The following is a 14,497-nucleotide window of genomic DNA, read 5'->3' as shown; positions in this document are numbered from 1 at the left end:
GCCAAAATTCTGCTCAGCAGAGCGCCTGTTCGAAGTCGCGTTCAAAACGCTCATAACACCAGATTCGAGTCTTAAAAACAATATATTACAACATCTGTTGGTAGTTCCTGATAAACTACTTATTAACTAACTGTGAATAAAAAAAAAAAAATCTTTTTTTTTTTTTTTTAGAAAATTGACTTTAAATTTGCCAGTTTTTCGAAATATTCGTTTTTCAGGCAATGTGGCGCATTATACACTTATCGCAAAATATACAAATTCTACCCAAAAGAAAGAGCTTAATTGGAGCTTTACGGTGATATAAAGATTATAACAATATGTTGATTAGGTCACACAACACAACTTGCTGAACTTCGTCAAATATCGTCGCAGAAAAAACTTCGTCAAATATCGTCGCAAAAAAAAAAAAATATATTAAGAATGTTATGACTTAGACGCTTAATTAGCATAAGAAAAGCATATATCGAATGTGTTCCCAAAAAGTTATATTAATGTAGCGTAAAAAGTAGGGAAATGGGATGGAGTGAAAAATGGCTCCCCCGATAAGCTGGAAAAACGTCAGTTTCCACCTTGGCCGGTTCAACGGTCCATAACTTGAGAACAAATATTCCGACGAAATTGCCGTTTGCGCCTTTTTTTTATTATAGGAATTGCCCCAAACATATAATTTTGAAAAAAGAACAACTAAAAATTCGACCTAAAATTCGTGTTTGAGATGAGATGAAATCACCCATAAATAAATGTTCCTTTACTTTGCCCCTGTACTTGGGCTGTCCCACTTGTGACTCTCTCTTTATAGCATTACGTTTTTCCGCGTTAGGAATTTTCCGGGTCCTCCGTGCCTCTGGTCGCCCGACTATGATCCCAAGGAACGCAGAACACTCTTGCACAAGAAGCGTACATCCCTCCTAAGAGAACTACGCGCTAACACCGCCACAATTATCGCTCCACCCCAATCCCTCTCACGGGAGGACAACCTCCATTCTCCGCAGACTTCAAACCAATTCGATCGTGACTCCCCTCTTTCGCCACTGTGTCCAGGGCCCTCCCGGACGCCCCAAATGCCCCAACTGCGGCGAATACCCCTGTCTAGAGCGCTGCCATGTGGCAATGCTCCTACATTCAACCTACCCTCCTATCCTCTATTTCCTCCCAATACCCCAGTCTCTAGCCTCACTCATGGACGGACTGGCTTAGTCCACCAACCGATGCCCATATTCTCCTGCGGGCACTCATACAGCACGTGAAAAACGTGTTGGGTGAGGACTGGTAGGTGACCAAATACAACTGGGCGCCGGACCTTGGCGTATAAATAAAGAACGTTTTCTCTCTCTCTCTTCATAGCCCAGACGGTATTTAACTTGTTGCTCGAGCAGCATGCTGCTTTTCTGCTTCGGCGTTTTTGTTTAAAACAGATACAAAAAAAAAAAAAAAAAAGAAATAGCTCCTTGCCAATTTATTCACGCCGTCAGCAGCATTGATTGTGTGAGATGTAAATCTATAGTAGTGTTCCTGCATTTGTGGCTAAATTTCTTCATTTTCATACACCAGCTGAGATTCATGCGTTGCCTGCCCTGTCAACCATGCCTGAAATGTTGGTTCAAGTTTCGCCTGCAGCTACAGGCCGCGCCTCAATAAAGTCAGATATGAAAATTTACACTTCCTACGAAAAACGCGCATAAAAAATTAAATAGAAACGACGGCGCCGACAGCTAACGTCGTCCCAGCCTCCACAGGGCGAGCGGGGCGAGTCGGAGCAAAATTCTGTCCTTAGCGTGACGTCACCCCGGTTCGCCGCCACGCAAACTTCTCGGGGCTAATACTTTGTTTGAGCGTAAGTCCAGCTGCAGCCGACGCTACGAACTCGGGACCAATCAAGCAGCGTCAAAAGCTCAACTCGCTGCCTTTTTTTTTGTTTTGTTTATGATTGGTTCAGCGATAATAGAACACGGGCAGTAACACGATGAATGCCATGACGGTGCCCTTTCCACGCTGTTCGAGTGCTCCCATCATCTCGTAAGTATAGAAGCCCGAAAAAAAAAAAAAAGTAATGTTTTTTCTTGGGAAAAATATGTAACTTTATTTATTTCGAGTAACGTAAGTACGTCACCCCTTGCTGGTTTGAAAATGTAACAAATGCGTTACTACGCTACTGAAAACAGTTCCGCGTTACCGGTAACGCCGTTACTTGGAACGCGTTACCGCCAACACTGAGCCCAAGCCACTCAAGCACAAGAGTCGCAAAGTTGATAACGCGAACAAAAGACAAACCAAAGCGCGAGATTTAGAAAAGGAGGAAATACACTAATGCAGCAAGGGCTACATTCAGTTGTGCAGCGGGACTAACGGCAGCACATCCTGCCTTCTGAGTTACGTGCAGAGAGATGTATGAACAGGAACCGCCGTGAACACACCTAGAGCTCGAAGCCATTTTTCTCGCCACAAGGAAGAGAGTTGTCCACGAATTTCCCGCATCGTGCGAAAAATTAATCATACTTACGGACAACCGGAAAGCAGTAAAGACACTCGGAACGACACCTAACAGAGGATCGATAAGCGAGACGATTACGACGCTGTGTAGGAGTATCGAAACGGATAAAGGGAACAAGGTGACAATGACTTGGTGCCAGGACACTGTGCCAACTCCGGTCATGAGGGGTCAGATAAACTGGCGAGCGCTCCCCCCCACGAATCCCCACGAGAAGCGTATCACTCGCAGGAAGGCTGCAAAAAAGAGACTCGCAACTGTGATACCCCCGACGGCATCCTTTACGGAAAGGCCAGCCCAGAGGAGTCCAGGTTCTCATCCATGAAGCCCGGACCGGGGCAGCCGTAACAAAGGACATTCTTCAAAAGTGGACCGCATACATCCACAAGAAGGGTTGCAAGACCAACAAGCTATGGCGCCTCTGTTCCACCCGTGATCCCGCAGACGACTTGCCGCTCGTGTACCCGCCCCCCCCCCCCCCCCCCCCCCTCCCCCCCAACTGGCTCTAGACTTAATATACAACACATAATTTGGGACTGCCCGGGACTACAGCAGGACAGAGAAAAACATAAAGAAAGAATAAATCCACTCGTGCACGATTCGATTTACCCACCAGTGGCGGAAGATAAGGTCTTCACGTCAATAATACCTAGAAAGAAGCGAGCTGGTGATGATTCATGGTAATAAAACACGAGACTCAGGAACACAGAAGGGTGTTGTGTTGTGTTCGTCCCCTTCTGTGTTTTTGAGTCTCGGGTTTTACTACCATGAGTCTTCACGTCCCTTTGGGACATCGCTCAGGCAAGCGGAATACTCCAACCTGGCCTCGACACTATGCTTTTCGAAAATAAAATGTATTCATTCATTCAAATGCTCACGAGCAACCTCTACTTTTCGACCCGTCGGTCGCAGACGCGTGACGTAAACAAAGGGTGCTAAAGACACCTCGCACTCACTAAAAGCGGCAACACTGTGACACTGGCGTCATGAAATCGATCGCACGAGGAAACACGCGAAGATGGGTGAGCAAATCGAGCCACCAAAGGTGTAGTGGCGGAACCACTGTAACGCGTTATTCAAAGTCCCCCCCCCCCCCTCCCCCCCCCCCCCCCCCTCGTAAGCCCAGGGGAGGCTGGCTGCGTGGCTCACAAAAGAAAGTACGCCGCCGCGTGGCGCGTTGTCGCGGAAGAGCGCGGTTGTGTCGTGCTTGAAATAGGCCAATCAGGGCGCCAGGATTCGCCCCATGGGTTTTCTCTCCACACACACACACACCTCCGGCAACCGCCGTTGCGCGAAACACCCACGAGGTCCCGTGGTCGCGCTCTGCGGACAAGCACCCTCGCCTCCCAGTTTCCGTTGTTGTGTCTCTGCGCCTCTACATAACAGTTTGCGTACGTACTTCCGCTTCTTCCACCGCGGGTGTGGTCACGGGCCCACCAGCGTTCTGAAAGAGCGTTTCTGCCGAAAAAAGAGCATGTCTCTGTCCTGCTTCAACACATGCAATGATCCCACACAAGCGTTCCACCAAAGCACACATCTTCTCACGCATGTGCCCTACATCGATTCCGTTGAAAGCAATTTGACGTTTCGACCTGAGAGAGACCTTTTTCAGTCTTGAAAAAGGTCTGTCTCAGGCCGAAACGTAGACGGACTTTACAAATAATATGTTATAAAACTCCAAACAACCGTCTCAAGTACGTTTTTCTGCCGTATATACTTTTCGACATCCTGCGCTACGTTTTCTCTCTCTCTCTCTCTCTCTGCCAATGTCAAACCACTGACAGTTTTCTTTTTTCTGTGTTGTTTCAAAATCGTCACTCGCGACACGTTTCAGACTAAATGAATACCAGGTTTTCTTTTCCGCCAACTCTGCATGATAGTCAATTTACCTCGTTTCTTCATATTGGATTCTGCATGTCAGGAACCTCGATGGTTGTGATAGAACCGAGTTGGATGGACATCTGAGAAATTTAACTTGTTAGTCAATACCCTGAAGGCGACACGTGCTGAATGCATGTAGCGATGTAGGAGCGTGGCAAATTTAGAAGTAGAGACTTTTTTTTTTTTTTATTATAAGCGCGACCGCTGATTCCAGCTATGTATTCTTAATCCTAACGTTCGATTGAACGGAAATGTATTACCAGATGCACCACTCGTTGACAGTAAGTTGACAGTAACTCTGTCAAATGGCCACGACGTTTCAAGAGCCCTCCTCCAGGAGAAAAGCTGACTTTCTTTTTGTTTTTCAGTTACTATCGGTTAAAACCGGTTACTGGTAAACAATTTATACGGTTACGGTTACGGTTTTTTATAAATTTCAAATAACGGTTTCGTTCCGGTTACTGAAAAAAATTCGTTCTTAAACGGTTTTCGATTTCGGTTACGGTTTGAGTCTTTCCACAATAGCATGAAACAAGCTATTTTAAAACTAAAATGTCGTTTTCACATTTTAGAGCCCAGCTCTTAGGCGCCCGTTTCCGGCCTGAGCGGCGTCGCCGTCGTCGACGGTGTAATCACGCGTTGCATTATGGGATGTTTTACATAATGACGTCACTCGTGACGTCTCGTGTGACGTCACAAGGGCAAAATTTTTCCGCTAAGTTTGTCGGGAAAATTTTCACTAAATTTAGCGGTAAAATTTTTCTGCTAAATATAGCGGGGAAGTTGTATTCTTGTGACGTCACACGTTATTCTCCCCTCCTCCCCTCAAGAGCTGCGCTCTAAATCGGCACTACAGAGAACTGCAAACGTCTCATTTTTTATTGAAACCTTTAGGACTTGAGACGGAAAAAAACACTCAATTTGATACTTAAATAATTTTGTTTTAAAAGCACAAGTAAAACATTATTCCACTAATTGAGTTACCTTTGTCCAATATGTAAACTTGCCTTTTGGACGTTCATGCTACGTAGTTCGTCAATCGGCATACCTGTTTCAAGAAAAGAGTCAAAGTACAGGCTAGCTGGTGGAAGTCAACCATTTCGTCGTTTACCCTGAGACTGGGGGTTTTTTTGAAGAGCAGAAGAAACAGAAAAAACAGACAGGTCTCAAACTCAGCTACACGTTTATTTCAAAAACTTCCTCTTATATAGTTCGTTTTCGTCGTCAACAACCAATCACATACGACTTGTCCTTTGCACCGTGACTTTACAGGTTCCACTATATCACAAAAGAAGCGGACACTCCCAACGTTTCCAAGTGAAAAGGTTCTAGCAGAAGATATGCCTCACAAAGCCCCAAGCAACTCTTTTGTGTCCTCACAATAAACAGGACAACAGCCAACAACAACATCCCACTCAAAACTGGTCACCTCCAAAATTGTAGAAAACAGACAATACACACCGGTACACACCACAGACAATACACACCAACGAAGCCTTTCAAAATAACTAACTAAAAAAAAAAAAAAAAAAAAAAAAAAAAAAAAAAAAAAGAGAAGAAAAAAAGCACTTAAAATTGTAAAAATTGCTTGCAGCGGTTCCCTATTTGCATGGAAGGTTGACTAATGCAATTTCCCAACGATCTAATCCTAATTGTTTCTCTTACCACCCTTTTAACATCGTTCCTTTCCTTAACAACTACATCCGTTCCAGACCAATCCGTTGTGCAGTTTCTACACTCCTCCAGATGCTTAGCCAACTCCGAATTTGCTGCATTATTTTTAACATTCCTTTTGTGTTCTGTTAAACGATCGTTTAAACACCGAGAGGTTTGGCCTACATACTTAAAACCACACGCCAAAGGAACCTCATACACCACGCCTACGCTACACGGCACCGACTTTTCCCTATGCGCCTTCTGACAGCCCCTCTGAGCCGTTTCAAAAGGTGTCAATCTATCTAACCTAAAATCCGTGCTGAATACGACATCCACGCCATATTTTTTTGCACATGCTCTAAGATTGTGGGACACCTCGTGAAAATACGGAACCACAGCGTACCTATTCCTGATTTCTTGCGTCTTCCCCTTTTTCTCCCTGCACTGTAGGGCAATCTGCCTTTTGATGTACTCTTCCCCATATCCTGCCATTACCAGTCTTTCCCACTGGTTTTTTAGTGCCTCCGGTCCGAAATGCATGCATGATCTCACCAAAGCATTACTAATCAAAGATCTGACTACCCCGGCTTTTACATTTTTCGAGTGACAGCTATTCTTTGACAAAACCGGTTTTGGGTTTTCCTTCCCATACTCCCAACAAAGACCTCGTTCCAAATGCAAACGCAGGTCGAGAAATTGCAGGACCTCGCCCCTTGGCCTCTCTACCGTGAATCTCAACTCTGGCGCCGCTGACCTTACTACTTGTTCTAAAACTTGGTCCAATCCTTCCTGAACAGAGCAAACTAAGATATCATCCACAAATCTTTTCACAAAACACTTTGGAGACAACTCCTCTACCTTGTCATACACTTGCTGGTCCACCGTGTTTAAGTAAATTTCCGCTAACAAAGGCGCTACAGACGAACCTATACAAACTCCCTCTTTTTGCACAAAATTGCGACCTTCGTATTCCAATACCGTTGACTGTAAATAAAGGTCTAGCACCGAAAGAAAACTATCCACCGCTATTCCTGTTCCTGATTGAAACTTAATAAGGTTCCCTTCCAAGGCGATCCTCACTCTATTCATTAGTCTGCTTTTCTCTAAAGAGTAATATAGGTCCTTGATGTCCATGGAGAATACCGCGCACTTCCTTCCGTGAAACTTTTCCATTACTTCAATCAACTCACTAGAGTTCTTTAAGGCAATTGACTTCTCCAAATTAGCTAACTTCAAACCCCGCTGTAAGAAGCATGAGACCACCTTCTGCCACGTCCCATTTTCGTTAACAACGGTACGAAGGGGCATTTCAATCTTGTGATCCTTCAAAAAGAACTTAAGGGTGAGCGTTGAACGCAACGGTTTCAAAACGCTTTTGCATGGAAAAGCATGGAAGAGGTAGCGAAAAGCGTTTTGAAACCGTTGCGTTCAACGCTCACCCTTAAGTTCTTTTAGAAGGATCACAAGATTGAAATGCCCCTTCGTACCGTTGTTAACGAAAATGGGACGTGGCAGAAGGTGGTCTCATGCTTCTTACAGCGGGGTTTGAAGTTAGCTAATTTGGAGAAGTCAATTGCCTTAAAGAACTCTAGTGAGTTGATTGAAGTAATGGAAAAGTTTCACGGAAGGAAGTGCGCGGTATTCTCCATGGACATCAAGGACCTATATTACTCTTTAGAGAAAAGCAGACTAATGAATAGAGTGAGGATCGCCTTGGAAGGGAACCTTATTAAGTTTCAATCAGGAACAGGAATAGCGGTGGATAGTTTTCTTTCGGTGCTAGACCTTTATTTACAGTCAACGGTATTGGAATACGAAGGTCGCAATTTTGTGCAAAAAGAGGGAGTTTGTATAGGTTCGTCTGTAGCGCCTTTGTTAGCGGAAATTTACTTAAACACGGTGGACCAGCAAGTGTATGACAAGGTAGAGGAGTTGTCTCCAAAGTGTTTTGTGAAAAGATTTGTGGATGATATCTTAGTTTGCTCTGTTCAGGAAGGATTGGACCAAGTTTTAGAACAAGTAGTAAGGTCAGCGGCGCCAGAGTTGAGATTCACGGTAGAGAGGCCAAGGGGCGAGGTCCTGCAATTTCTCGACCTGCGTTTGCATTTGGAACGAGGTCTTTGTTGGGAGTATGGGAAGGAAAACCCAAAACCGGTTTTGTCAAAGAATAGCTGTCACTCGAAAAATGTAAAAGCCGGGGTAGTCAGATCTTTGATTAGTAATGCTTTGGTGAGATCATGCATGCATTTCGGACCGGAGGCACTAAAAAACCAGTGGGAAAGACTGGTAATGGCAGGATATGGGGAAGAGTACATCAAAAGGCAGATTGCCCTACAGTGCAGGGAGAAAAAGGGGAAGACGCAAGAAATCAGGAATAGGTACGCTGTGGTTCCGTATTTTCACGAGGTGTCCCACAATCTTAGAGCATGTGCAAAAAAATATGGCGTGGATGTCGTATTCAGCACGGATTTTAGGTTAGATAGATTGACACCTTTTGAAACGGCTCAGAGGGGCTGTCAGAAGGCGCATAGGGAAAAGTCGGTGCCGTGTAGCGTAGGCGTGGTGTATGAGGTTCCTTTGGCGTGTGGTTTTAAGTATGTAGGCCAAACCTCTCGGTGTTTAAACGATCGTTTAACAGAACACAAAAGGAATGTTAAAAATAATGCAGCAAATTCGGAGTTGGCTAAGCATCTGGAGGAGTGTAGAAACTGCACAACGGATTGGTCTGGAACGGATGTAGTTGTTAAGGAAAGGAACGATGTTAAAAGGGTGGTAAGAGAAACAATTAGGATTAGATCGTTGGGAAATTGCATTAGTCAACCTTCCATGCAAATAGGGAACCGCTGCAAGCAATTTTTACAATTTTAAGTGCTTTTTTTCTTCTTTTTTTTTTTTTTTTTTTTTTTTTTAGTTAGTTATTTTGAAAGGCTTCGTTGGTGTGTATTGTCTGTGGTGTGTACCGGTGTGTATTGTCTGTTTTCTACAATTTTGGAGGTGACCAGTTTTGAGTGGGATGTTGTTGTTGGCTGTTGTCCTGTTTATTGTGAGGACACAAAAGAGTTGCTTGGGGCTTTGTGAGGCATATCTTCTGCTAGAACCTTTTCACTTGGAAACGTTGGGAGTGTCCGCTTCTTTTGTGATATAGTGGAACCTGTAAAGTCACGGTGCAAAGGACAAGTCGTATGTGATTGGTTGTTGACGACGAAAACGAACTATATAAGAGGAAGTTTTTGAAATAAACGTGTAGCTGAGTTTGAGACCTGTCTGTTTTTTCTGTTTCTTCTGCTCTTCAAAAAAACCCCCAGTCTCAGGGTAAACGACGAAATGGCTGTTTCAAGAGCAGTCGAGGCAATGGGTATTTTCAAACAAGAAGGGTGACTATGTTTGCGACTTTCCGGTTACCGTGTGTTTTGAGTGTATACATAAAATAAAGCTGTCTTTGTATCATGAATGATAATGAACGATTGCACAAAACTAAAGCAGCAAAATAATTCTCTCTCACTCAAAATATATCTTAGAATGAATGGAACAAGAACGAAGTCCGCCTAATTATTAAATTATGAGAATCACCCCCCCTCACCCCCATCCCCCAATATCGAGGAGGCGAGCCTTTCTCTCGTTTTCCACAAACTCTAGGCTATTTATATCTGCTACGCACGTGCAGGTACGATGTTTCCGGATAATATTACAGCGCGTTCAAAAGATGCGTCTTCTTGCGATATTTCGTTCGGGGTCCAGCATCCACTCACGTAATGCAAATCTCAATGGCGATTTTTTTTAGTTATGGGCTTTGTTATGGGCCACCTAACAACGGACGCTCGCGTACGAAAAACATGACGATATCCGAGTCGGATGCTCGAAAGCATATTTTTGGCGCACACACGGGCAGTTCGCGAAATATTTTTTTCTTATTTATTAGAAGACCGTCGTACCTTTTTATAAAAAAGAGACATTCCATCCTTCAACGTTATTCAGCACTCTCCCAGTGTTCAACGCGAAAGCAAACCTCTTCCAATCTGCTTTCTTCTGAGCCAGGACCGGCGCGAGGAAGAACAAATGCCACTGAATATTCGTTGGGAAATGCGGTTTGTCTCAGAAATGTCGCCTAACAACGAGAAAAAACAGAATGATGAGTTTGACGCGTAACTTTGGCGGAAGTTCCACATGACCGAATGAGCCGTGGCCCGCGTATCCCTCGTGGCGCACCAGGGAAGATGTGTCGGCTGGAATATAGCTGTGGCCCATTAGAGCCATACTAACGGTGTCGGGCTCCAAACGGTCCGGAGCAGAGCGCGACAAACCGACAATGTGCCATTCGCGCTAACTGCGCTGCGCCGTCCCCGTAATGGAGATGAAGTTCCATCCAGTGAAACTCGAAACCAAGCACCGCGTGCTGCGGAGGTGGACCCGAATTAGACTAGGAGTGCCATTAGCCACGGGCCATCGTACGCGATGCAGTAACACATACAGCGTGTCCCCTAAAAAAAAGATTACAGCGTTTGTCCCAAACCGTAAAAATAATCGACGTGTCGCCGAACGCCCGTTCTCCGCCAGTGTGGCGCTAACCGTCTGAATCAGATGCCGAAGTTTCGGAACTGAACTTTATTTGAGTCGAAAGTTATTCGTGATTTTCTGAAAATATAAATGAGAAAATGGGGCCAATTCTCGGTGACTGTCGCCATTGACTCCGTCGATCGCCTTTTTCCCATTTAAAGGTTCAGAAAGTCACTCGTGTCTTTCGATTAAGATCACTGTGAGTTCTGAAACTTTGGTATCTGGTCCGGAACACTAGCGGCGTTCGGCAAAGCGTAATTTATTTTTGCGTTAAAAAAAATACATATGTCGTAAATTGTTTGGGGGACACTCTGTACATGCGTTACTCTAATCGTGTATTGTATCCGGAAGCAGCTGCAATGCCTCGAGGATTATACCCTTGTCAGACGGGCTAATGTAGTGCACTCAAACCGAGTGTACTTCGCCTTTATGCCGGTGTCCCACTAGAGCGACATACAGAAACAAAAGACAAAGACAAGCCTCAAACCATAGTCTTTCGCGATTTAAGACGCTATGTAGAGTAACGGAGGCTATGCTCAAACACGAGCATCATGCACGCGAGGGTATCTTTGGCAGGCTTGCACTCGCTCGTGCTTACTTCGCGAGCACCGAACTACTAAACGCCTGCCAAAGGTACCATCACGAGCATGCTGCATGGGTTTGAGGCTTGTCGCTGTCTTTTGTCTCTTTCTGTCGCTCTAGTGGGACGCGGGCTTTAGTGTTATTTCTGTTGTGTGCCACACGGCTTCTTCCCGAAGAACACACTTGGCTTCAAGTGAGTCTGAAGAACTCACTTTCCTCGATCGAGTGCGTGGCATCGATAGCAGTGTTTCAACGATGAAACACAACAACACAGAAACCGAAAACGCGCGTAAATTTTATTTGAAAAAAAAAGAAGAGAAATTTGTGAAAGAAAGGACAGAGAAGAGTGGCATTGCAAAAAAATAGGTGGGTAGGCTTGGTCTTACCGTCTAAAGCTCTAGGCTGAAAAAAAAAAATTATCGTTAGTTCTTTTTACAGCAGGAGTTTAGTTTGCCAGAACATGGCGACATTGTTGCCCGCTGTAGATAAGCAATTTAGCCAGTGCAATACAACCGCTAGCCTGGGGTCTTTAACGCGCACGACGCAGTAGTGATACACGACCGCACGCCAAGCGATGCTCATCCAGATCGAAGCGGCAAAAGGTGGGATTGAACCTAGGATAAACTAGAATAAACTAGGATCACTGGGTTCTGCAGTGCGAGCTCTCGCTCCACGTGCTCTGAGCTGGTGTGCGCTAGCCCTCCCCTGGAGAAGGCGCAACGTTATTTCAGCGCAAAATTTAAACAAGCGTCGCTCACCTGTAAAGTGATTTCGTAGACGCCGTACAGCCGTACTTCGAGGCGGACCCGGCTCGTTGGTGGCGCAATCAAGCACTTTCTCGACGGAAGCTGCGTGTTATTAAAGCATCTCTATCGTTTTTTGACTTACCATGTGAAATAATTCTCACATGCTTTCTGTCTTTTTATAAATCTCCACTGTACGCTCGAAACACCTGCGACGCCAATCCGACGCGACCGACGCGGCACGACCACGTTTTGTATTGCGTTGGCGCTACCATCGCAATTTCGAAGCGCCCCCTGGTTGGGCGCATCGATCCTATACCCAAAACTGGCTGAGTTCCTCCCGTACCCACAGCGTTGCCTGCCCAGATGGCTGTGCTTCTAGAACCAGCCGGTATTTCGAGTTATAAGCCGCACGCTGTCGTTGCCGCCGTAATTTTCAAGCTAACGGCGCCCCCCCCCCCCCAAAAAAAAAAAAAAGAAAAAAAAAGTATATTGTCACTGGTGGTGACCAAGGAACAATAAATAAACAGGAAGAAAGAAGCGTTTAATGTGGCGAACTTGTGCCAGAAATAAAAGGGTACAAAAAGTAATAACAGAGCGTCGCAAGCGTCGAAGTCGGCGTAACAGCAGAGTCGAACGCTGGGGCGAGACTGACTGCAGATCGCCACGCGGAGCCCCTTATGTACGCGCGTTGGCTTCTGGAACAATCGGCCTAGAATGTTCGGCGACTGGAACTTTCGGAACTCGATCAGACGAGAATGTTCTCGAACTCACGAGAACGAAATGTTGAAAGAATCAACAAAAGAGTATTCCACTGACTGGAATCGAACCTAGGCTTTCCGCGCGACAGTCAAGCGCGATAACCACTCGGTATACGCACGCGGTCGCTCGCCGACGAGCGTGGCAATATACACCATTTTTATATTTACAAGTCCTCAGCTCCGCGCGCGCATGTTTGTCGCGTCGGAAAGCGAGCAAATCAGGCGCTCTACGCGCGAACACGGAAAATCGAACCGGCCAGGAGCACTTTTCTGCGAAGGCCTGTAGACACTCGGGGAAATAATCACCTTTGTTTTGTTGCTTTAATATGTGAGGCGAGTTTGGAACGTGATTAATTTCTCCGCTTGTCCGAGTATGCAACGCAGACAGGGAGAACCTGAAGGAAAATGTGTTGTCACTGTTGTGGCTAAGGACGAGCCCGAGATTCCCACGGAAGACTGCGAAGCTATTCGTGGTAGAAACATGGCGTTGCCGTTGTCGATACATATGCCGTAGACTGATAGGTGCAATATTGTTGCGACAACAAACAAATAACTTTGATGTTCCGTCGCCCTGCGCGATGAAGATCTGGCACATGCTCGGTTGAGCCAGCTGAGCTCAGCAAATGCTGCGAAAGTAACCGCCCTATCCTGCGCAACCGTCCACTGAATTTGTGCGATATCATCGAGCGCATGTCTGTTTGCGAGCAGACGCAATAGGGGGAGCCACCTTCGTTTTCTGTGTATAACGTGTCCCGACTAAACGCGGTGTTTGTTACGCGCCCTTCATCTTAGTACACTCCCGTGGGTCAGAGCAGTTCAACAATACTGCACGCAAATAAAAAAAAAAAATAACCAAACAATAAGAAAAACATTAGGGCACGCGAGAGCGCTCAGGAATCGGAGCGAAGCAGCGAGGGCGTCTTGGGCGAACCCAGCCAAAGCCTGACGATGACAGAGGCGGCCGAGATCAATAAGTTTCAAGCGGCCGCTAATACAAACGAAAGCTCGCTTTAGCAGGTTGATGGAAAAAGAGCGGGCCGCCGCGGGATCGATGGCCACGTGCCGCCGCTGCAGGAAAAAAAGGCCGATCCTCATCTTCCGTCTTCAGCCAAACGGCTGAATCTCTTTTCCGATAATCGAAAGGAAATCGCCACTGGGGCTGTCGGGACATGCGCCATCTTCCAGGTTTCCAGCAGAGCACTCTCCTCCCTCTTTCTTGTTGTTGTTGTGGAGGACGTTTTATTCGATCACTGTTTGTACAGCGACGTCGCGGTAGTGTTTATCGGCCAGGAAATGTCGGCCGTGCGCGCCGTTTTCGTTCTCACCTCGGCCGAGGCGATCGTCCTATTTGTTCGGGGCCGCTGCGGGCACATGACGGCCACTTCGCTTGTCCTGCTTTGTTTGCTAGCGTACAAACGAACGCGCCTTTGCTTTGATATGGTGAATGGCGTAGTGCTTCCATTTCCCCCGGCCACGGTGCCCCCGGCTCGGGCGCTTATGGCCTGAATGTCCAACGAGACTGAATGTCCAACGAGTCTGAATATCCAACGGATATAGAATAAACCTTGCAAAGAATTTAGAAGATATTTCTTTGTTTAATTGTAGGATTACTGATAGTTAAGGCGGTGAAAAATGCGTTCGATGAAATGGGGAACCGGACATTTCGGTGCGGAGATATCGGTACGCGATCATTTCGGTATGTGGTCGCTTCGGCACCGGGCTTTTCAGTACCGGGATTTTTGATGCACGGCTATTTTGGTATGCCGCTGAGCTTGTCCCACTGACGTTGCCTCTGTGAAGTCCCCAAAATGAAATTAAAATTATGCTCGTAT

Source organism: Ixodes scapularis, unplaced genomic scaffold (assembly GCF_016920785.2).
Source record: "Ixodes scapularis isolate PalLabHiFi unplaced genomic scaffold, ASM1692078v2 PGA_scaffold0__279_contigs__length_252992795, whole genome shotgun sequence".
Classification (NCBI taxonomy): domain Eukaryota; kingdom Metazoa; phylum Arthropoda; class Arachnida; order Ixodida; family Ixodidae; genus Ixodes; species Ixodes scapularis.
Note: the sequence above shows the minus strand (reverse complement) of the source record.